General features: G+C 35.6%; 1 protein-coding gene across 2 annotated transcripts in view; it reads left to right on the forward strand.

Moving 5' to 3' along the window:
* The window catches only part of Fmn2 (formin 2), a 308299-nt gene that overhangs the window by 172428 nt on the left and 110184 nt on the right, over positions 1-25687 (forward strand). The gene's annotated exons all lie outside the window — the stretch shown is intronic.

The following is a 25687-nucleotide window of genomic DNA, read 5'->3' on the forward strand; positions in this document are numbered from 1 at the left end:
TGAATATATCCATTGCTACTCATTCTGCACATTAAGTCTCCAGACCTTATTCACCTTATAACTAAAAATTTGAAAGTTTGTACCTTTTGATCAACGTCTTCCTACTTCCCTGACTTCTCACTCTTAGACAACTGCCATCGTATTGCTGCTTCTGAGTTCAGTCTCTTATGACTTCTTATCTTTTTGAGTCTGGCCTATTGCACTTAACATAATGTTTTATAACTTCACACATGTTTGTTCAATTGGTGAAATTTCCTTCTTTCTTATGGCTGGATAATACTTTGTGGTATGTATATGTACCACAGTTTCTTTAACATTCATTTATCAGTGGGCATTTATATCATTTCAATGTCTTGGCTTTTTTTTTTATCATGATTCAAGGAATATCATGTTGCAAGTATGTCTTTTACATAATGTGCCTGCCTTGGTACCTACACACAGAAGTATATTGGTGGACCACATGGAAATTGTACTTTTAACTTTCTTGAGTAACCTCCACTCTGTTTTCCATAATGTTTGAACCAGTTTATATTCCCATCAGGAGCATACACGGTTGTCTTTCCTCCACATATCTGCCACCACTTATCTTATTTAAAATAGCCATCCTAAGAGGTGTGAAGCTAATATCACTGTGCCTTTGATTTGCATTTTTTGGATGAACTAGTATATATAGGAAAGAGTCTCAATGTGGTGTTGTTTTGTCTCTAAGATGTACCTTGGAGTTCTTTTATTTTTACTTTTGCTTATGATCTGCCTGGTATATACGCTTGTATACTATCTGCAACATAATCTTAGTTCTTGGCTTTTCTGTCTTAAGTCAAAGAATTTCTGGCCCTGGAAGGTGCGTGTGATGGGCAGGATGAAGGCTCTCTTCTTTAACTACTCCTTTAATAATTGTGTGTGTGACCTGTCTGTCTACTCTTGAATTAGATCCTCTAAAACGTATGCATTTTTGGTCTCCCTTGTGAACTTGAGATCTTTGTGAGCGAAGGTATTTCTCATAGTGCATCATACAGAATCTGTTGAACAGAGAGTTGTTACTCAGATAGCTCATTGAGCATGAGCATTTAATGAGTCCAAGTCATGAACAAGGGCTGAGAAGGAAGGTTTGAGTTCCCATTAAATGGTAGAAAAACCTGGAAAAATTAGTCATATATTTAGTTCTCATTATATGGTAGAAAAATCTGGAAAAATTAGTCATGTATTTAATATATTAGTATCCAAGTGCAATGAATATTAAAAATATAACTATTTAAGAGGGTTTCCATTTCTCTTGACTCTTCATACTAACCCTCTGCCAACCAGGAAGGTGGTATTTGTCAGCCTGCTGTTTGCTACTACAAAATATCAGATACCTGCAACTTAAAGGTTTAATCTGGCTCACATTTTCAAGTCGATTATTGGTGCTTCCAAGGCAGAAACAGCATGGTATAGCAAAACTGCTTACTGCTGGTGGTCAGAAGCAGGGAAGGGAAATAGTACAAGAAAGGAATGAACAATGACCAATTGTAGTACCCAAGGTCACACGTGTGTCAGCCACCCAGGCACATCCAGAAGTATGCATTACTAATGCCCTGAATGGCTCTTAGGCCAATCAAGTTAACCATCTAGCTTGACTGTCACAAAGGCCATATGGGAGAAGTGAGGAGATACTAGAAGGGGCTTTCTCCACCAAGTCATAGTGAGCTAAGGTGTTGGGATATATTTATCTTTCACATATATTATGTGTGCAGTATATGTGCTTGTGATTCTATAATGTGTGTGTACACATGACACACATATATGTAAATACAGTCTTATTTAGACCTAACTTACTAATGTATAGAAATATACACAGAAACAAGAGTATTTCATGTAATTATGCCCAATAGCTTAATATTTTGATAGTTTTTAGTCTTTCAAAGGTAAGTTAATTTCACCAAGAAAACTCTGATTCAGGAAAAACTATGTAGCTACTCAGAATTTATCTTTTTAAAAATTATTTGTGGGACTGGGGATTTAGCTCAGCGGCATAAGTGCCTGCCTTGTAAGTATGTGGTCATGAGTTCGATCCCTGGTACTGATGAAAAAGAAAAAGACAAAAAAAATTATTTGTAATATTTTAAAAATTTAAATATTATAAATTATATGTATTTATGTGATAGAAAGTCATGTTATGATTAATGAATCAATTGTAATGATTGACAATTAGAGAATGCAATAGAGTAATTGATTTAAACAAATTCATATATTCACCATCTCTTATCGTTTGTGTGAAGAGCATTGGAATCTTGTTTCTTAACAATTTTGAAATATACAGCATATTTACTATATTTGCTACAGTGTATAATATGTCTTTTTAAAGGGCTTATTTCTATTTAACTGGGGCTTTGTATCCTCTGATCATCATTTCCCCATCGCCGCCAGCCCGTTTCTGGTAATCACCATTCTACATTATACTTTTTTTGAACTTGAATGTGAAAACTTGACATATTTGTCTTTCCGTGCCTGGTTTATTTCACCTAGCATAATACTTTCCAGTTGCATCAATGTTTTTACAAATGATAAATTTTCTTTGGCTTTCAAGACTGAATAGTGTTCATTGTGTATATACCTCGTTATGGATACTGATGTTGATTCTGTTAACTTGGTTATTGTAAACAGTGCTGCAGGGAACATGAGAGTACAGGTATTTCTTCCATGCACCTATTTCCTATCTTTTTCTGTAAATATTCAGATGTGGATTCCTGGGTTATTTTTAGCTTTTGGAGGACCATCCATACAATTTTCCATAGTGTCTGTACTAATTTATATTTCCACAGATGATATAGAGAGTCTTCCCTTTCTCCACATACTCACCAACATGTATTGTTTTTTCTCTTCTTATTCATAGCCATGCTGGCTGGTGCAAGATTATAGCATGTGATTTTGATTTGCATTTCTCTGACGATTAGTGATGTTAAACAGTTTTTATGTCTTTTGGCTATTTGTATGTCTTGAGAACAGTTCCTTTCCCAGTTTTTAATCGGCTTTTTATTTTTTCATTTAAATCCCCTATGTTTTGACTGTTGACCCCCTTAACAAATGTATCCCCTTCCATATTTTATGTATTCGATGTCAGAAATTTACATCACTTTGTAATATACATCCATCCCTTTTGTTAGCTATTTTGTTATTATAGTTTTATTTTTTAATCCTCATATTTGGATAAAATTGCTTCATGTACCATCATTACAGCCTTAGAATGTTCTGGCTATGGCTCTGCATTAATTACACTACTGAATTTTGTGCTCATGTATGATTGAGTTATTAATTAGTGCCTTTTATTTCAAGTTACAAAATTCCTTGGGACAGTTCCTGTTAGGCAGGTGTAATAGTGAACTTCTTTACCTTTTGCTTGTTAAAGTTGTATTTTTTCCTTATTGACTGCTCAGTGAATTACTGGTTGCTGTACTCAGATACTTCTATATGTATAGGTTTCTTGTCTGTTGCTGCTGTAAGAAGTATTTCATTGGTTTTGATTTCTGATAGATTATTTTGTGTGTAGGGGAACTTTTCTTGAAGTTGTTTGGAGAGCTTTGCATTTTTACACATGCATGTTGGCATCTTTCTACAAATTAGGTAATATTTTCAGTCTTTATTTTTTAAATGTGGTTTCTAGCCTTTATTCTTTTGCCTCCTAAATTGTTACCATGCCCTGCTTAAGTGTCCTGATGGAATCCCATAACCCTGGAGGCTTCCTTCATCCTTTCTCTTTTTCCCCTTTCATTGAATAATTACAAATGCTTTTGTCACTGATTCCTTACCTTGAACAAACCCACTGTTGTAGCTTCCTGTTGTGTTTTATGGTTCAGTTCTTATGTTCTTTGTCTCTAGAATTTCCTTTTTAAATTACTATTTCTTTGTCAAACATATTTTTCTTGTTTATACATTGTTTTTCAAATCTCATTTAATTTTTAAAAAAATTTTTAATCTATATATTTAAATTTATCATACTGGGAATCAAACTCAGGTCCTCATACTTGCCAGGCAGGCACTGTGCTGCAGAGCTATATCCTGGGCTGCATATATTTTATAGTTCACTGAATTTTAAGAGAAGTATACCAAATTCTCTGCCATTTCATGATCCTAACTTTGAGTAGGGTCCATTGTTAGAACTTCATTAGTTTCTTTCAGAGGTATCATGTTTTCCTAGGTCTTTGCATCATTGCACTGGTGTTTGTGCCTTTGAGGAGGCAGCTGGCTGCCTTTTATAGCTTTTACCAGGCTCTTCTTTGATAGGGCTAGACCTTCATTGTTTAATCTAGCTTGTGATTCTGGGCGGTAAAACTGGCAGTGACTGCAGGTGAGTGGGGGTTGTTTTCAGGTTTCTAACTCCCTGTGTTGCTTCCTTTGCTCTGAGTTCAAGTTGGGCAGCTGTCTGCTCTCTCCACCCAGGCTGAGCTGTGGGATGTCCATTGCCATCAGTTTGGATCAGGCCAGAGGCATACTCTGGCTAGATCACATGAGTTTTTGAGTTTAGCAGTTGGACAATCTTCTGTGAGTGGCCCTGATGTCAAATGGAGTCACTGATCAGAATGAGTAGGATCAGCTGTTCAGTGGAAATGCATAGCTGAAGTTTGCTTATTTATTTATTTTACTTTTTTTTATTTAAAGAGAAAGAAACAAAAAATACATGGATATAAAAAAGGGTAGAAATAATACAGAATTACAGAAAAATAAATGGTAAGAAATCACCAGTTGATAAGTTACATATTGTCATCTTAGAAATAGCTATTCAGGTTACAAAATTAAAGTATGTAAAATGACATTCAAATAGTGACACTGCCAACCGTTCTGCTCAGTGATCTAACAAAAACTTAGTAATATGGTTATCAGTCCTACATACTTGTTTTTTATCTTAAAGAGGGTAAGATTAAATATATCAAAACAGTTAAAAAAAAACAATTTAAAGAAATACAGATTTCAAAGCAAGTCCACTGGAGATCTTCACTGTTTATCTAATTGGCTCTAGTTTCTTCCAAATAGTTGTCCCCATCTTCAGCACATTAAATACATACTGCATATTATAGAACTAATCAAATCATTACAGGATGGTGAAGGCTTTTTAGGTCTTCAAGATCTGACATTGGAGAAGACAATAATAACTACCATAGTGTCTCTCATTCTCTTCGTAGTAGCTGTCCTTATCTTTACATATGCTGAAATTGAACTTAACAGACTAGACTAATATCACTCTGATCAGTGAATAATAGTATTGCTAGATTTTATATCATAATGCTACAGAATTAGCATTGGGTTTCTTAGTGTCTCTTCTTCAGAGTATCTGTTCATTACATCTTGCATTATATAATCTGTTACCGTAAATAGTTTTTAAAAAATCTTCTCATGTGTGAATTTCTACATGTATCTATCCTCTCTGTATTATAGGGAAAAACAAATCATAACAAGACAGCAAAACAAATTCCTAGAAAAACATGCAATGAAAAAGACACATAAGACCACAATATTAGGTGATCTACCGTAGTTACTATGCTTTCTCTTGTTATTTTCAATAGACTTGTCCACATCATCAGGCTTAATATAGTTAAGCATAGTATTACATAGCTATTTTTATAAAAACACAACTTTGAAAACATTGTAGTATTTGAGAGCTGTTAATAATCAATACCAGTATGGATATCTTTTACATCTTGTCATCTTCAGAGTAGTTGCCTCTTAGGGTTGATACTATCAAGCATACCAAATTCAAGTTTGCTTTTTTGACACACTAAAACTTCGAGGTGCATTTTGAGTCTTAACTGGACACTTTTCAACTCCCAAATATGGTGGAGCTAGGTCCTGCTCTTTGCTGTAATTCCTGCAGCAGTAGTCATCTTCCTTGGGTGAGGCCCCGAGTTACGGTTCATGGCTAATCAAGGATACTAACAATCCACAGATTCAAGCCAGATAAAACTTCTGCAAGTGACAAGCCAGCTCAGCTTTGGAGAGCTTTACTTTTAGCTGGTAGTTGGTTGGTGCTATTAATGGTGGATAAACAGAACTACTGCCAATATCTACTTGCTGGTTACTGTGGGTTCTGGCTCCTTGCTTTCTTTGCATGTGACCCCAAGTTGTCTGCCTGTGCCATTTCCCCTTGCATTCCCTATAAGGTGAGACCAGAGTATGATTCTTCCAAAGCATCTTGGAATGCCAGGGAAACTAGGTGTTCACCTCTGGTTCTGTTTTCCCTCTGTAGAGCCTGTTGTTACAGGGAATCCTGTCTGTGCAGGCATGATGCTGACTTGGGGGAGGGAACAAAGCAATAAGGTAGAAATGAGAGTATTTCTCTTCCCGTATTCTATGTACTACGCTGGTAACTCAGAGTTATTCTCAATTTTGGGATCTTTTGGGATCTTTCAGCAAGGCTTTCTTGTTTGTGTATTGCTATTAACTGAACTTTCTATGAGTTAAGTGAGGACTGGCTTCTCCTATTTTGTCATCTTTTTGGCCTCACTATGTTTAAATTCTTGTAGACCTACTCTATGAAAACAGACTCAGTCTGAGTTCCTATAGCAGAATACCACAGACCAGGTAATTTTAAACAACAGAAATAGATTTTTACAGTTCCAGAAGTTGAGAGGTTCAAGATCATGGCCCTGGAAGATTTGTGTCTGGTAAAGGCCCACTCACTGCCTGGTTCATAGACGGTTTTCCTCTTGTTGTAACTTTACCTGGTGGAAAGGAAAAGGAAGCTCTCTGGGTTCTTATAGAAAGGTTATAATCTCATTCATTGGGGCTTTGACTTCTTAACCTAATTGCTTTTCCAAGTCCCGACCTCCTAATACTGCCATAGTTGTAGCAACATTTCAACATAAGAACTGGAGGGGAGAAGAAGCAGTTAGTATAGGATGTTACCTGCCACTGGATCACTTTGTGATTCTGTTTTTATTGTTAAACTTGATGATTCCCTTTCATATGTAAATTCTCAATCAGTACATATTATCCATTAAAATATAATCCCCTAAACTTTATTGTATAATAGCTGTCTTAAAACAGGCTGCAGTTTTGTTACCATATAACAGGAATATGGGTTCACATATCCTGTCCTTCCAGAGCCACTCTAAATCATACAAGGGCATAGCAGCAGAAGTTCTGGTTCCAAATACATGAAATCCATATGGTTACCATTACTACACAGAAGAATGGGGATTCTAGGTGCTTCTTTTCATTTGTAGTATACCGAATAAGGGAAGTCTGGTGATACAGTCTAAGTGTAGTAGGTTTATGTTTTCTCTAAACCATTTAATATATATTAAATAATTGTTGAATGATGAATGAAAGAATGAGTGAATGAATTAATGAGTCATTTGAAATAAGAGCAAAACACAGCAGAACAATCTGATGTCATGTGACCTGAACTCTCTTCTCGTGCCAGATATCTAATTCATGAATGTGTGCAGACAAGCCACCTTTCCTACACTCCGTTCTTTACTGCTGCCTTCTTTTTCCTAAAAAATCATATGATTATCTTGGAACCATCTTAAGACCTCCAATCCTTCTTTTAAGAAACACTTTCAGATACTGCTCACACTGAGGAGAGAGACGTAGTGAGGGGTGGAGAGGGAAGGCTGAAAAGATGGGAGGGGGAGAGATCTTTTTATTGAAAAGTGTTTATGCAATGCTAACTGTATGACAGGCCCCGCACTAAGATTTGTGCTAGCTGGTACTAGCCTCTGTCCTTTGGTAGCTAAGAGTTTTTGAGAAGAAGGTGTTTAGTAAAGATTGTTTTTCTGGCAGTCATGTATACACATTCAGAGAAGTAGGGGCAGAAGCATACAACTTCAGCAATGGTGAAAAAGCTTAGTCAATCAGGAAAGTGGCTGTGAAGAAGGGATATTTGACATAAAAGTAGGAGTCAGGCCAGGAGAAAGTGGATGAGTTCTAAGCAGAGAGAAAAGATTGTACCAGTAACAAGCAGCAGAGAAGGGGAGTCAGCAAATTCAAGGAGAAGGGTGGTGTAAGTGATGTAAAAACGGACAGGCTGAGAAGATGTAGAAACAGTGACTACATTTAACTAGTGGTTGTAGGAGATTAAGTGTTTAAGGAATTTGCTGTTTCTCCCTTGAACTCTTTCAATTCCCTTTGATGTGTTCTGAGACTTTCATGCTATATATTTAGAATGGTTCTGTTTTTCTGTTTTCTGTTGCTTTTGTCATTATGAAATGTTTTTCTTTACTCTTAAATACTCCTTGTCTTGAAGTTCAACTGATATTTAAATATCACTTCTAGGTTTGTGATACTGATTGCAAACTTTTCTTATCCTGTGTATCTTCCTCTTACTGTGTTTTGATGTTTGAATTACATCATTTGTAGGCAATGTATATTTGGTTGTCTTTTTATGTACTTTCTATTTTTTTCCTTCTTGTATATTTCAATTGTCAACATTTACTGTAACTGTTGTTAATGGCCGGATTTAGATCTCTTTTTTATTGTTAATTTTTAGTCTTTCTGTTTTATTTTTGATTATTTACTTTTTTAGTGTATTTATTTATGTGAGCTCTAGTAAGTTTTATTAACAATTACTTTGCATGATTTACTTTTCACCAGTCTATTCTGGCATGCTATTGTTTTTGAAATTTTTTATTAGTATGTATTAGTTATATAAAATAATGGATTTCATTTTGGCATATTTATGCATGTATATAACATTTTCAGTACTCCCATCCTGAAACTTTTTATTCCTTGGCACTGGGATTGAACCCAGGTCCTTATGCGTGTGAAGCACTCTACATTCCAGCCCTGTGGTATGCTTCTAATGATATCAAAAACTGTCCCCGTCTACCATAACAGCCACATTTGATTGGTCACAGTGTGTGGAAAGTACTACAGAATATGCACAGTGGCCATCTGTGACCAATCAAATGTGGCTGCTATGGTAGATGGGGATAGTTTTGGCCAACATGATACAATACTCTTTCAGAATTCCACAATACTGGCCAGTTGTTGATAAAGATGACCAGTTTCTCTTTCTTTAGAGTCTGCTTCAATCTCATCATATATTTTATAACAAGTTTTAGCCTAAGTTGATCAATCGTAGAGACTTCAATAGCTTAGTGACCACAATCTTTATACATTAGCTGAGGATGAAATGGCCCCCAATTAAGAGCAGCTGCCAAGATGGCTGGAGAGAAAGAAATAAAGAACTTCTCACAATGGCACGCTCTTCCCAGCAGAGCCAGGATGGCAGGACACATTATTTTAGTGGTCTTCTAGGAATTGTAACATTTGTGTCTAATCTTTCTGAAGGGTGTTTGAGGCTGGGGTTGTATTTATGGACATACATACTAAGGAAATGCTATACCACTGAGCTATTCCTGTAACATATACTAAGCACATGTTGTACCACTGAACTAACCTGTGGCCTACTTTCTTATTTTTGAACCCAAGGCCTCATACACGCTAAGTACCGTCTATCCTGGTATACTGAATGTTTTAGCTGATACATGTGTAACATTTATATGCACTTACAGTTCTATAATACATTGTTACCATTTTTGTTCTAAATATCCATATTAAATTACTTAAATATGGTCTTTTTATATTTACTTACATTTTCTCCATTTTTAAAGCTCTTTCTTTGCTATGATTAACTTTTTCTTCAGTATCATTTCCCTCCAGCCTGGGATAGATTTTTGATAATTTTTGGATGCTGGTATTTCCAATGGTTAATTTTGTTTATTTTCTATATTCTTAGATACCTTGATTAGTGAAGAATGTTTTTGTTGGATGTATAAATCTGGTCTGACAACTTTTAAATTCTGACATAGTAAAGAAGTTTCCTTTTCCTGTGGTTTACATTGCTTCTGATGAAGGTCTGCCATCATTACTTTCCCTAAGAAAAGGGACAATTCTCGTCTTCTGCTGAATTTTATGATTTTCTTTTTGTCTGATACTAATTTTTTACATGTCTCGGTATAGTTTTTTTCTCAGTATTGAGCTTGATTGACTTCCTATTTCTATATGATTGTTTTCACACTTGAGAATTACTCGATTTTTAAATTTTTAACCCTAAAATATTATTTCTATCCTATTCTCCCAATGCTGTCCTTGTGACTCAATAGTGACATCTTAAGCCTTTGATATTTTGCTATAGATACATAAGATTCTGTTGATTTGATTTTTAATTTTTTTTCTTTTCACTTGGATATTGGATGCATTCACTAGTCCTTTTCTTTGTCATTTTTATTATTTGTCAGTGTATCTTGTGAAAAATATTTTTAAATTACACTTGTCATTTTATAGTTCTCTGTAGGTTAATTTTTTAATAGTTCTGTATTTTGAAATTCCTTACATTTTAAAAATACTGATATATCCTTTACAACAAATTGAACCATTTGTGTTCAATCCTAAATCTATACATAACCAAATTTAAAAGATAAACCTGAAACTGCAGCAAGAGTTTGTATTACATGGGCCCTTCAAAAAATTAGGACTCAGAGTTTATAAAAGTTCTTACATTTATCTAAAACTAAAAAAATTACAAAAGATATAGAGAGATAATTCAAAGAAAATTATGCTTGTTTGTCCAGTAAACATGTGAAAATGTATACTCTCTGTAGTAAACAAAATGAAAACGAAAGCACCAATAAGATATCTTTTATCTTCAGTCAGAAGTCCCGAAAGTATCAAATGCTGGTAAATATGTGAAAAAAGTCAGAAATTTTTACATGCTATGTTGATATAAATTGGTACAACCTCATTGAAAAGCAATCTTGAACCAGGTGTGGTAGTGCATGCCTGTAATCCCACTACTCTGGGTGACTGAGGCAGAAGGATCATAAGTTTGGGGCTAAACTGAGCAACTTAACAATTTAGGAAACCCTATCTCAAAACAAAGACATAAGAAGGGCCGGACATGTAGCTCAGTGTGAAGGCTCTGGGTTCAATCCTCAGTACTACAAAATAAGTGGGGATGGAAGGAAAAGAGGAGAAAGGAAGGAAGGGCAGGTGGGCAATTAGGCACCATTAGTAAAATATCCACATTTCATACAGTCTACAAATTATACCTGTAATCATTCATTGTAGAGAAACTTTTTAATAGTAGACTGCCAAAGATATTAATAAGTTCAACATGTGAACTCAGAGTTGTCTGGTATTTGAGTGCAGTTTTAGGGCAAATCAACACAGATTAGAAGAATTATGAAAATTAATAAATAGTTTGAAGCTGTAAAAGTTTAGAAAAATTTGTTTCACATAAAACATTGACCCCTTTTTCATACTTCTGTGCTATACATGGATATAAATATAAATACAGTGAAAATAAAAACAAGATCATATTACCATTATGCAATAGTAATGTAGAATAATATTTTCCATATGGTTAAAGATATTTGTTTTTCCTATTCTTCTTATGATTTAAGGAAATCAGAAAAATAAGTAAAGAGGGAAGAATATGTTCCTTATCCTTCCCGAAAATAACTGAGTCTTTTGTGTTCTGAAGCTAGAATTCCTGCTTCAGATTATCTTTGGAGACTTTGGGGTTTAATGGTCACAAAGAGAATTTGTTTTGTCTTCATCTATTGAGAAAAGCTGGTTCTGAGAGTTGAAATGGCTGAGGTGCTGAAATCTTCATTGTGACCTTTTTTCATTCAATTTCATATCCCTGACTAGTGTCCTTTCATCTCATCCTGCAGGGTTCTCTTGAATATTTCTTTTTGGCTGTCCAACAGTAACAGACTCTCAAACCTTTTGTGTATCTGTGAATGTCATAATTAGTTCTTAATTTTCAGGGCAGTTTTGCTGTATATGTAGGATTCTTCTGACTTTTAAAATTTTTTATAATTTATTTCTATGTTTAATTCTTTGAATATATCAACATGCTACTCTGGCCTCAGAGGTTTCTGATGAGTAATGAGCTGATCTTGTGTCTGAAACCGATTGTTTCTTTCTTGCTGCTGTCAAAATTTTCTCTGTTATCATCTTTCAAACATTTTAACATAATATGTTTTAGTGAAGCTCTCTTGGAGTTTGTTAAATATCTTAGATGTTTATCATCACACCTTTCATCAAGTTTAAAATGTTTTAAGCCATTTTTCTAACCATTTTCTATGCCTCTTTCACCTTCTAGTACTGATGCATGTTGGATTGGCTTGACTGTGCTCCACAGGTGCCTCAGGCTCTTTTTGTTTTTCTTCAATCTTTTTGTTTCTCTGACTTGCATTGTCTCATCTTCCAAGTTCATGTATCCTTTTTTCTACCTTCTCAAAGCTGTCTTGGAATCTCTCCACTGAAGTTTTCATTTCCATTACTACACTTTTTAGTTCTAGAATTTTTTTCTAGATCCTTTTTTAAAGGCTTTCTTTCTCTTTCTTGGTATTGCCATTTTGAACATGCATCCTTTTCTTTCTTCACATTTCTTTAGTTTCTTAAGCATGTTTAAGATAATTGTTTTAAAGTTTTTGACTAATATATAAAGTGTTAGTTCTTCTTTAGGGACAGTTCCTATTGACTTATCGTTTCTCTATGAAACCCTTCCCCTAGGGTTTATTAGATGCTGCTGCTGCTAATTAATGATAATGATGATGATGGTAGTGGTGGTGGTGGTGTTGATGATGGTTATAGATTATATTTATGCCAAGAGTCAGCCTGTGATGTAAATTTAAAGTTTTTTCCAAACATAAACCTTCCCCTAGAGATGTATTGATTATGTTCTAATTTTCCCAAATTTGCAGTCATGTGTAAGTTCCTATTCTTCTAGTGTCTGGCTCCCCAAAAGTGTAAGGAGAATAGTGAATGATGGATAAAAGAAAATTCTAGCCTTTTAAATGGCTTACTGGTTATTTCAACCAGACAGGAAGGGACTTGAAACACAGAGTCACAGCCATAGCAGCCTACCTCTTCTTGCACATCGATGACTGAGCAAGAGAATAGTGATGGTGGGTAAGACAGGGATAGGCTGAGTGAGGCTGGCAATTTTTGTCTATTTTTAAAGACTGATTTTTTTTTCTAATTAGGTCTTATTTGGGGTGTGGAAGCACACCCTTTCTGTTACATACAATCTGGGTTTTGCTGAGAAAAGAAATTTAATCATTTTTAAAAACATATGTCCTTAGTATTGTGTTTTCCAAATTGAATTTGGTGAAACACTATTGTTTTTAAAGACTGTAGTAAAAAACATACTGCATAGTCAAATAAGTTGTAAAAATGTTAAAGTGAAAAAAAAAAGATGCTCAGAACCACAATATATTCCTAATTAAAAGACAATTTTAAAGTGGAAGGTATTGTTAACTATATCCTTCCTTCAATTAAATTATTAATAGAACAATGGTATTATGTAGTCTGGAAAATGCTACTGTAATGCAACTGAAATAAATGCAGGCTTGAAGAAACATATCTATGGTGTAATGACAAGGAATATATCTGTTTCACAATAAATAGCACAGTTACTCTTTTACTTATTACCGAAAATGCATATTCCTTTTAAGCAGTCTTCTTTCCTTAAAAATGTTATAATATAAATGTCACAGGATAATTGTTCTAATAATTAAATTGATCCAGCATTATAAGGAGTTGATATAATTATTATCAAATCCTAAAATGTTAGATTTTCTAGAATAGATACATTTGTAGTTTTAAAATAACGGGTGCTATCAGAAAAAATTCAATGTAAGAGGAATGGAGGATTCCCAGGGTGGAGAGTACAATTTTAAATGTTATCATTTAAAAGATGCCCATTGGACCTATAGATTACAGGAAATGAGGAAGAGAAGCCATTTGTAAATCTAGGAGACAAGGCCCTGTCTGCAGTGTGGGAAAACTTGAAGGCCCACATAACTCTCCTGGTACGAGGGAGGGAAATATGTTGGGGATCGTTAGAGATATATCGGGAAGACCAAATATTCTAGGACCTTGTAGGCCTAGAATATTCATAAGATTTTGACTTTTACTTTGAGTAAACCAAAAAGTTAATATGGTGTTTTGCACTGAGGAATCATGTTTCAGAAGAAAGGCTGTGATGCCAGAGAATAGACTAGTGGGATACAGGTCAGCAAACTTCAGGAGTTAAAAGATGATAATGGCTTAACTTATATCTCAGTGGAAACAATGGAGGTGTTGAGAAGTGGTCAAATTCTAGAAATATTTGAAGAAAAAGCCAATGGAATTGGATGATAGTTTGGATATGGACTGTGAGGGCAAAAGAGGAATCGTGGGTGATCCCCAAGATTTTTAATTAGGCCATAAGAACACAGTTGCTGTTAACTTACAGGTGGTGGTGGTTTGGGGAATAGATGAGAAAGTTAGAATTGCCTGTGGTCCTGTTTGGTGGTGGTATCTGTTCATCCATTCAGATGAGTTTGTAGATGTAAGAATCTAAGAGTTTAGAGAAGAATATAGAGCAAGAGGCTGTACATATTAGGTAAGCCTGTCAGTATAGATTCAGTTATGGGACAGAATCAGCAAGTCATACAAATAGGTTAGTTTTTCAGAATGAATAATTACCCTGTGATGAGAGAATATAGGAATGTAAAGATGCCTCTGATGGGATTGAAGGGCTGAGTGAGCATACCCAAGGATGGAGAAATTTGCAATGGGCTCTGCTGTCTAGACTGGCATGTGTATCTCAGTGGGCAAGGTATGCTTATGCCCACTGGCTGGCCTTGACCATAACTAGGCAGTACCTTTTGTGTGAGCAGGACACAAACTCCTCTGCAGGAAATAACTTACAGCTGGAGGTCAAGCATATATGAGTCAAGATGTGGCAGTGGATGTGCAGCCTGGAATATACAGTATCCAACCATGTTGACAGGGACATGTTGATGAACCATGACTGATTCAGGTGCAGAGAACACACTCAGATGTCCTCATGCACCAGCAGTGTAGCGGGACAGAGAAAAAGAAAACAAACACAGCAGAGTGGGAGGAGGAACCCACTTCTTCCTATAGTCCATGTGAGCTTCTTACTGACAGTACTTAATTTCATGCTCACTGTAAAGGAAGAAATGCTGAGCCTGTCTAGTCTGTTATCTCACAGTGGGTTCCAGAAGTTAAGCTGATAGTTGAGAAGCAATGGCTAGCATGCATGGGTTGTAGGAAAGGTTGAGGCTTTGCAGGTTATGCTCTTATCTAGTATGTAAGTTGCGGGTAATGTGTGACTTTGTTTGACACGAATTTTACTCCTATGAATGTGTTTCCAGAAACAAAAATCGATGTCATGTTCTTAGGTTGCATCCTTTCTAGAACTATTTTAAACTTTATTGTTTTAATATAACTATAATATTTGTTATCAGTTTTGAAATAGTGTTTGAAAGGAACAGAACTTTGATTTGGCCTTTATCTAACAATGGCATTTGAGAAGATATGTAAATTTTATATAGAAAAGAAACATAATGTTTAAATTCAATTTTGTTACTAAATATAAAAGGAATAATCTTATTTAGCTTTCCACTACTTATCCTTGAAGACAAAAAAAAAAAAAGAATACTGCTAACCTGAATCTTTTTTCCCATAAATACATGCTTTCTTTTTGCCAGATGCTTAAATGTCATTGGACTGTTTTAAAGTAGTTCTATTTGATCTCTGTGAAACAGATGGAAGTATTTGTTATACAAACCGTATTTAGAATGTAATCTTTTTTCTCCCCTGATTGCATATGTTTGGCAGTGAGCTTTCCCTTCTAGATGTGAATGAATTTTGGGCAGTCTCCAAATCTAAACACACCCTAATTTCAAAAACCACAATCCTGAGGGCCTAATTCCTGTTTACTGAGGAATTAAAACCTAGTGAAACCACATAGTTACTAAATACATATAGCCTAGTGAGTATTTAAAAACAAAAATCTTCATAGTTTATTTAGAGTTATTGACTATCAAGTTTAGAGAGTGAAGTCTTTTCATAAGCAGTATATAATATTTACAGTTGGTTAAATATGTAGCTTCTGATTCTAAAAAATGCTCTTTTAATGACATGGGGAGTTTATGGGTCGAGTGGGGAGGGATAGACTGGGGGGTGTTAGGGAATAAGTGGTAGTTGAGGCATACTCCTTAATTTTTCTTTAATGCATTGAAAAATCAGTGCTATAAAAAATGAATTTGTAAAAATATCCATGCATAACTCCCAGTTGAATTGTTATTAGGAAAATGGTTTAACTTTTTATTTTATATTCAGGAAACAAAATTCTAAAACAAAATCAAGCCTTAGAAGTGAAACTTATTAGAAATTCAATTGAAGAAAAAATAAAAGATAGGATGGAGAAAAATTTTCCACACCCTTTTGTATTAAACAGTTCTAATCCAATTAGAAAGAAGAATTTTAAAAAACCAGATAGGGTAAAAAGAATTAGAAGGCTAAATTTACACTTCTCAGGATTAGATTTCACAGGCATGCTTTATAGTTTGAGTAATCTGTACTTATAGAGGTAGCTGACATACCGTAAACTTTAATCTAGATGAGGGATATACTGTGTGTCACATGATATAGCATCCTCCAAAGTGTATACCGCATTACATTAATGAAAATGAATTGGATTAACCATCTGTGTTCCTATAACTTCCTAGAGGAATTTAATTGATTCATGTTTTAAGCAACATTTAATCATCAGTTTCTTCAAACAAAAATGAACCGAGTATTGACTTTCTCCACATAGCTGTTTTAAGACCATAGTCTCATATTTCATTGTTTTATTGAGTTGGTTCATGGAATCCCTGCAAGTGTGCTCATTTTCAACTGTAAACGTGCTTAAGGTGAATTTTAGAATTAAAAACAAAAAAGCTTCAGATCTTCAATCACTTACAGACTGACTCCAGAGACTTAATAAAAACCAGGAATTACATTTCTTTCGTGTTCATCTAAGATGTGATATTCCCTGCCAAATCATAAAATTATTGACTGATATTTTGATAGCTATGCTTATTTTGGATAAACCAACTGTACCACGTGAATTCCTGGAAAATGAGTTAAAATGATTAACACCGTTGCACTGTGAATGTGTGGAAGTAAGTGAAGTGATTGTTCATACACATTTTCTTTTTGGTTTACTATGAGAGTTTGCTTAGATCAGTTGATATACACACTTCTGGTTATTGTAGAGCAGTGGGCATTTTCATGGCCACATTAAAGCTTATGGTCATTTGCTATTTGCAGAGATGTCCTCTGATCACTGCAATCTCACGCCTGCTTTTTAGTTTTGCATGGTCTGGCTACTTTACCATCCTAAAGCTTTCTGCCTTCCAGCCATTGGCCCCTTTGAATTCTGAAAACTGCAGGTCCCACCATTAGAAGTGAATTGGTCAAGGGTGTTTTATCTGAAGGATTCATATCAAGTCTTTTTAAATCATGATTTTCAGTTGATGATATCACTTCTTGGAAGAAATCAACTCTAAGATTAATTTTCACAAATCAATTCAGTTCCACAAATATCGCTTTTACATTTGAAATAAAGTCTCTTTATTGTCATTGTTTTAGAAAGCAGACTCTTAGAGCATGGTATAGAATCTATTAACCCGAGAAAGGTTCAGTTATTGAGCAAGTAGGATTGGTGCCCTCAGCGTTGCATATATAACTTAAATCATCTAATGTGTACACACAGCAAGAAGTAGAAATAACAAAGTAATTTGTGATATTATGAAGTATTTAATTATGTCAGTGTTTGAGTATGATCATATGAGAAGGAGCAATGACGTATCCAGTTGTGTTTCCCTGAACTCATGATCATCTTGAATATAGTAGCTAAAAATGACCTCATCACTTCTAAAAAGTTCTTCCAAAATGACCAACCCCTGAGAAACTGGAAGAATGGCTTTTCTGAGGTATACCTAATAGCTTACTTCCTGGGAATCTCCTTGTATTTTAGTGTATATGTTAAAATATAGAATAGTTTCATAGAAGTGTATATTGGTATCCTGAACAATGTTTTATGTTACAGTGTACATTTTATATTCCAACTTCTAGATTTAAACATGGTATAAATATGCTGGCTACCTGTTCCTATCCCTATCCAGAGAACACAGAAAAACTGGGGGAAATGGTCTACCTACATCAAGGTCTTGTTCTTCTGGGAATTGCTGGCCCACTGAACGTGACCTTTAATTGTAATTGCTAACTTGTCCAAATTAGGAAATGACTGGTACGGTAGTAAAGCTCATTTTTGCATATATCTGGGTGGGTCCCTGGGGTCTAACCCTAGAGGCTGTATCTGTCTCCCAGATATTTTTCCAATCCACCTTACTTTCTGGCTACCAAGAAGTGAACACCTTGGCTCTACCATCGCCTTCTACCCTGATGTTTTTGCTCTGGATCCAGCTAACCAAATTAAACCTCTCCTCCTTTCAATTTTTAATGTCAGGTTTTGTACAAGCAACAAAGAGCTGACTGTGCATCCACTTTTAAGGCAGAGACCTATGTATCTTAAGTATTTAGTGACCTGAAGTGAAGGGAACCCCAATGTTTCCATGACTTGAAAGAGAAGGAAAAAGAAAGAGACCAGTATTACTGTCCTCACATCCTTTAGAAAAGTAGATGGAGATTAAATATTTCATAAATAAAAAATAGTATTTCTGGAGTATTTTCATGGTGGTTTAATCTTAGCTTTGATCACTGCTGTTATTTTTTCCTTCATGTTTTAGTTCTAAATATAAACCTTGTTCAATAAGGGGAACACTTGTAGTCCCTCTTTTTATTGCAGCTTCTTTGGGCCCCTCAGGAGGGGTCCTCAGCAGAACATGACTTGTGCATCCTGTGGCCCTGAATTGTTTTTAAGTTCTCTGTCTCTCTTCCAACTATTGTTTTTATGTAAGTTCTGCTCTTCAGTGATACCCTTGTGTTTCTCTGTTCGATTATTCAACAAAACTTTTGGTAGAGTGCACAAAGTGTTTCTTGCACACTCAGTATTTTAATAACTGTTCAATTTTTCAAGGAAGGCAGTTTCTTCACACACACACACACACACACGCACTTTCCAGTAATTTTCCATGACGGCAGGGAAGCATTAAGGAATGGTGCTGTTGGCCAGCAAGCATGATACGTTTTGCCAACATGATGCTGTATATGTTCGCTAGACCATCTTTCAGTTCTTTTATTCCATGAGTGTTACAGGAATGTTTTTAAATTTAGGACTATTGTAGTTTGTGCAGGAAAGGTTCAGGCTGGGCTTGTATACAGTCATATAAAGGGAAGTCTCTATCTGCTGTGACAGAAAATGTGACTGTTGTTGTAAATGCTTGGTCAAAAGCAGTTATTTCTAAAAGTGAGTAAATGGGTCCTGGGTCCTGACTTGATAGTAAAGTATGGATGGTTTTGAAGTACTATAATTGATGGGATCATCAACCTTTCCTCCTTATTACCCAAGATTACAACAACTGAAACTTAAAAGGGTAATAAATTTATTAAAAGAATAAATGGTCAGCTCTCTTTATAAGGGTGTAGAACTCTTGTCATATTTTGCTGCAAAAAACTTATTTAGGAAGTTGAGTGATTGCAGATGTAACCTCATCTGTATTTTAACTCTGAATTTTTTTGTTTCCTTATGTGTTTGCCAACGTACAGTAGAGTGCTCAAGGTTTTGAGGTCCCTGAAATGTCAATCAGCCATCAGTTGCTATAATGCCTATGACTACTTTTTTGCAAATTCTCCTTGGCCCTCTACTTTTAAAGATATTAATCTCCCATATCCAGTGTATTGCTTTTAATGAATGGATAAATGAATCCCGGGAATTCATCTTTTAAAAAGCCTAACCATTATGTTTATCTCAAAGAATATTTACTTTGAAGGTCAAAATCAACAATATTCTGCCATCCTTTGGATTGTAGTACTTATTTCAGAGACTTAAAATAAGCTGTGTAGCTACAGATAAGAGCAAGCATTTGAACCTTATCAGGTAGAAAACAACAGACTTTTGCTTGATCTCTCACAATTTTGCAAGATGGAAGCTAAGATGATAGGTCAGAAACAATTGGTCATTGTGCATTAATGAAGAACAGAACCTTGCAGTTTTGACTAACATTATCTAAAAAGTCTGTGATATTTTAGCCTTTTTAAAAAACTCTTTAAAAATTAAGTTTATTGGTACATTTTTGGTATATATACTGATCACACTGATCATCAGTAATTTCTACTGTACATGATACATTTGATATTTCTTTTTCCATTTCCCTATTTTCCCCTCAATCCCTTTTGCCCTCCTTATTTACAAAAATCTTTGTTTCTAGTTTTTCTTTTCTCATTTTTTCTTTTTCCCTTCCTTCTCTTTCCCCTCTGCCTTCCCTGAAGACCACACTGTATAATAGATATGGTGAGATAGAAGAAAAGTTCAAAAAGACCTAACTTTATATATATTCTTCATATGTTCTGTTATGGTTTGTATCTTAAATGTTCCTCAAAACTTTGTATGCTGGAGACTTAGTCATCAGTCTACTGGAAGGTGGTGGAATCTTTAAGAGTTGGGTCCCAGTGGGGGAAAAAAAAGGTCACTGAGGACTGTGTCCTGGAGGGAGGGATATTTGGATCTTAGTCCTCTTCCTCTTGCTTTCTGACTGCTGTGTGATAAAAAGACCTCATCTTCTAGTGTTCCTGCCATGATAAGCTCCTGTTCCATGGGCCCCAAAACAACAGAACCAACTAATTCTGAATTGAAACTATGAGGGGAAATGTGGCTTTTCTTCTTTAAGTTGCTCATTCTGGGTGCAGTGTGAGGTGTAGGTTCACAAGAGAACTGTGTCACATGGCTGTACAGCTGAGTGAACTTGTGCAAATTGGCTGACACAATTTTCTTCTTTATTTATCTGTTTCTCTACTGGTATCTGAAAGGTCTTGCTCTGTTCCATGTGTGCTCAGCTATCTGATTTGGAGTTCAGTTAAGCGCTTTGAGAATTGTCAGGATGATGACAAGCAATGGGTAGTATCTGCATATCATGTCCTCCGTGTCTCAGTGTTTTTTATATTACCCTGTCCATATTATTCTTATTCTTTGTTTTGGGTCTTTTTCTTTCTTTTGTTCTTTTTTGGTACGAGGGATCAAACTCATGACCTAGTGCTTGCCAATCAGGCCCTTATGCTGCTGAGCTAAATCTTATTCTTTGAATTGGTTGGTCTCTCTCTGTCTCTCTCTCTCTTCCTCTCTCTCTCTCTCTCTCTCTCTCTCTGATTTGGAATGTATTCTTTTTATTTTTTTCAATTACTGATGAATTTCTCAGAGATTAAAAAAATCTGACTGCTAACTGTATACCATGAGCCATATCAGTCACTATGACAGCAATACTAAAGACTTGATTCTTTCCCTCAGAAAACTTCTGTTCCTGTCAATAAAGGAAGCAGACATATATGCTTATCAGTGAGAAGTTGTAGCAAGTGCATCATAAAACAGAGAAACTAGCAGGATCTGTGTGATCCTTCTCAAGAAAGACTAGTACAAAGGGGTCAAGATGGTCAGGGTGGACTTTCCAGAAAAGGTTGCATCTGAGCAGATCTAAACCAAGGTAGAAGAGTCATGTTCCAGGCGGGAAGTTTAGCATGGTGACATGAGATACAGGTAGGTGCCAGTGCCTTCAGCAACTAGGAGTGCAAGGAGCAGATCAAATGCATTAGGAAGTCAATGAACTTAGTTCCCCACCTTTCTAGAGTCAAAGAGTTTGTGTACCCCTGAACCCCTTGTCACTCTTTTGCTATGCGGACATGAGATGAGTGGTTTTGCTGTGCCAAGCACCCCTGTCATGACTGATGCCTCAACACCACCCAGATCCATGTGGCAAATTAATTATGATTGTAACCTCTAATACTGTGAGCTGAAAGAAACCTTTCCTCTGTACAAAGTCATTCTCCAAAGTTAATTATAGTAATGAAAAGTTGACTAACATGACAGGTAAAATGCTGAGCTCAGCATAAACCAGAGCTATGGCCCCAAGTAAGTTGTCACTGTGATTCTTCACTACTCTGCACTCTCATGGGGGAAAAAGCCAATTTCCTTGATGGCACAATACAATTCATTACTTTTATTAGAACTCAGCTTCTGAGAATATATCTTTTTAACATTTTGTGTGACAGTAGAAAGTACACCTACAAGGTTTCTATTAAATGGCAACCTGCCGTAGTTACTTTGGTAAAGAAAATTTACATGATTAAGTTGTGAATTGGACTCAGTGTTTTTTAGTGAACACCATTTCTCTTGGAAAGCCTGACAGAGAAACTGTTTATTCATGCCTTCATATTTGCTAGACATTTTCTTGAAACAAGTGTGCCAAGAAAAACAATTTACAGTATTTGTCGCCAATGATAAAATTCAGTCTACAGCAAAAATTCAGAATGTTGGAAATCTCATATCTTCCATCTTGAGATTGATAGTTTCCCTATACTTGAAGACTTATTCTAATGAACTTGTGGGTGGTATTTAAGAACTATAAGTTTACTATCCTAAAAATAGTACCTACCAATATTCACTGTTTGTGTATACGTCAGTGAATCAGTATTTGCCAAATAACTATTCTAATTGCAGGCCAGAACAATAAATTGTTATGTAACATAAATTATTAATTGATATGATTTTAGATTCTATTTCATAACTTAGAGTAGGATCAATGAATAATATCCACCAATATAATAAAATCTACAACATATTAAAATGCTGTTTACTCTTTTAACTACCTATGTGAAGCTGGTTTCTCTATATGGGGAAGACCTCAACCAGAGATTCATCAACAACAACAACAACAACAATAATAATAATAATAATAGTAATAATAAAATAAAGTAAAAACAAGTGGCAGTATGTACTATAAAAGAAGTGTAGTTGGAACCTGGCCTTTGGTCAGAAAATAATTCCGGAGTGAAATGATGATTTTTTTCATGTGCTAAATAAGGACCTTCTACATGGAGGAAGCCACTGGGGAAGGGCAGATAGTGGGAGGAAAAGTGCTACCATGCAAAGTGACCACAAACTTGAAAAAGTGTAGGAAGGCTGCATGTTGGGGACCATGCAGAGCCGTGTCTCTGTCTTTGCAAGATATTAGGAGATACCTCATTTTTCTTCTATGGCTATGCCATGACTTCTCTAAACCTACCCGTTATCTTCCTTGTACCTCAAGTAATTTTAATTTTAACTTTATATTCTCTCTTGTTCATCCACCATCCTCAGGAACCTTCTCTCTCGTTTTCTTTCATTGGCTCATTGTTTAGTCCCTTTACTTTGCTTCTCACCCATTGCTTGAATTCCACACATCTTGGTTCTTCAAAACTGTTTTCACTCTTAAGACCTCATCCAAGCTCTGAGTCTCAGTTCTGGGAGTTGATCTCACTTCCAAATTGATTCACAAAGTCAAGATCATTAATACAAAAGATCTTTCTAATATTTTGATATCAAAATTCTTCATCTTTGTGCTTCTCTTTATCCTTGCTCCCATCATGGAGGACAAAGTTACCTTTTCCTAAAATACTTGTGAACGAGCTATTAACTACATGTGATGGTGCACTCCTCTAATCTCAGCACTGGGAGGTAATAACCTTACATGTTCATTCTCAGCTGAGGTCAAACCTGACTGCATTCTGCTTTTTGGCTCAACTGTCATGTGATAAACAAGTGTTCTTTGTGCAGCCTATTTGATGGCACATTTTTGTGCTTTTTGTTAGTGATTTTGCCCACTGAGATAATGCCCAAGAATAGCGCTGAAGTGTTGTCTTGTGCTCTTAAGGAAAAGAATGCTGTGAGGTGCCTTGGGGGACATGAATTGCACTACTGTTGACCATTAACTTCATCATTAATGTGGAGATGTCACCCTGCAGTGCATTAATTTGCACAGTTAATATGTGTTATATTAATATATGATTAACAACATTGGCTAGCAGATTATATTTTAAAGGTTTCTTTTAATCATAAACATGTTACATGGTCATTGCTTGATAAAAATGTGACTGCTAAGGCTCACAGTCATCCCAGATTTCCCTTAGAAACATGTTGGCTAATTCATAGCTGCCATGGTGTGGGTTTGGTCTCAGTGGGTCCCCCAGAGGCTCATGTATTGGAAGCTTATGACAGTGTGGGAGATGATGGAACATTTAACAGGTGGAGTGTCCCCAGATCATTGAGGGAACACTTCACAAGGGATTAAGGTGGCTCTCACAGGAATCCTGAATGCTCACAGGGTCTCTAAGCTTTCTTCATAGCAAGTTGTTATAAAAGTAAGGCTACCCCTGAATTGCTCTTTGGATACTTAATCTCTGGTGATCATGTACATTCCCACTATCTGCTATGGGATTCTCTTCAGAGTCTATACCTGGCTTTTGGACTTAAAGCCTCCAGAGCTATAAGCTAAATAAGCCTCTCTTCTTTGTGAAGCCATCCTGTTTCAGTTACTTAATTATACTAAAAAAAAATACAGATAAGTGTTTAGTGTAAAAAATAGGAATTAACTCTCAGTGTGTGTTAGAGTGAGAGTGACAGAGATTACTGAAGAGGAATCAGCTAAGCTCCACAAAGAAAAACAAAAAAGCAGAGAAGGAGCAGCATTATAAATATGGGAATAAAGAAAGAGCTTCTGGAACATGAATAAAGAGACCGTCCCTTCTGCTAACCATAAAGTGTACTGCCAGTTGAGGGCAGCTTTGTTTTTTTCTGGCAGTGGCAAAAAAAAGCCTATTTTGCGATAGTACAGAAATGACCTAGTTTGTTGTAGAACACAGCACATGAAGAACTATTCAATCACTAATTCCTATGTGTGCAAAAGTCAAAGAAGTGACTGTAGAACTACCACAAAGTCACTTTGTTCAAGAAACCTGTGCGACAATTTTATACTTTCTTATGCCCCTGAACTTTTCTCTAGAAGAACTATTAATAGTTTAGTTAATCATATCAACTGGAAACCTGCCTTTGGAAATAAAATTGTATTATTGGAATTATTATTCTAATTTACCTTGGCCATCGTTTTGCTGTTGTAGCCTGCCTCTTGAAGTTTGTGTTAGTTCATTAGTTTAATACCTAGGGTAATTTACTAGGTCCATGGAGGTTCTAATCTTTCAGCCCCCACACCATCACCCAGGCAGATTGAGTTTATGTCAAGGTATCAGGAACAAGGTATTTTGTTTAAGAAACAAAATAAAACCAACAAATATGTAAGCTAACTAGACTGTAGTAAGCTAGATTTCATTGTTTCTGATAATATTAAAAGTATAGAATATGGTGAATTTGGAGGTAGTAGATAACCAACTGTTCTAGCAGAAACTAATTTTTAAAAACTTTGTGTTTTATTTAGGGGTTAACCAGGATGTCTTACAGCGACCTTTGGCTTGCTATTATTCTTAGTTTTAATATTCTTTTATACTATCACTCCGGTCTCTAGCTTGCTAGTAAGATGGATCTTGTCATTTTTAAAAGGCCGTTTTGTTAGTGTGGTTTGAAATGAGACTTTGATGGTGTCTGTGGGCTGATTGTTTCGGTAACTTAGAAGTAATTGAGGTGATACTTGCTCTTCAAATTTTGGGCGCAGGACCTCAGTAAACTGGTGGGAAGTAATACTGCTGAAATTCTAGAAAACATTTCTTAGTTTTTGGAGTGCTAAAACTCCAAATACAATATTTACAATAAAATTCACCTTCTTGGGTCCTTTTGATGCATCTCATTGCAATGGCAAAATGTATCAAACTGTCAGAGATCAACTCTTTTCTTTGGCTAAGTACTACCAGTTTAAGAAGAAAAGATTCATTTGCAGTGCCAAGTGTTCCTTAATCCTGTCAGCTGAAACCCTGCATT

This window comes from Cavia porcellus, unplaced genomic scaffold, assembly GCF_034190915.1.
Source record: "Cavia porcellus strain 051 isolate PalLab524CR breed Dunkin Hartley unplaced genomic scaffold, mCavPor4.1 scaffold_29, whole genome shotgun sequence".
NCBI classification, from domain to species: Eukaryota; Metazoa; Chordata; class Mammalia; order Rodentia; family Caviidae; genus Cavia; species Cavia porcellus.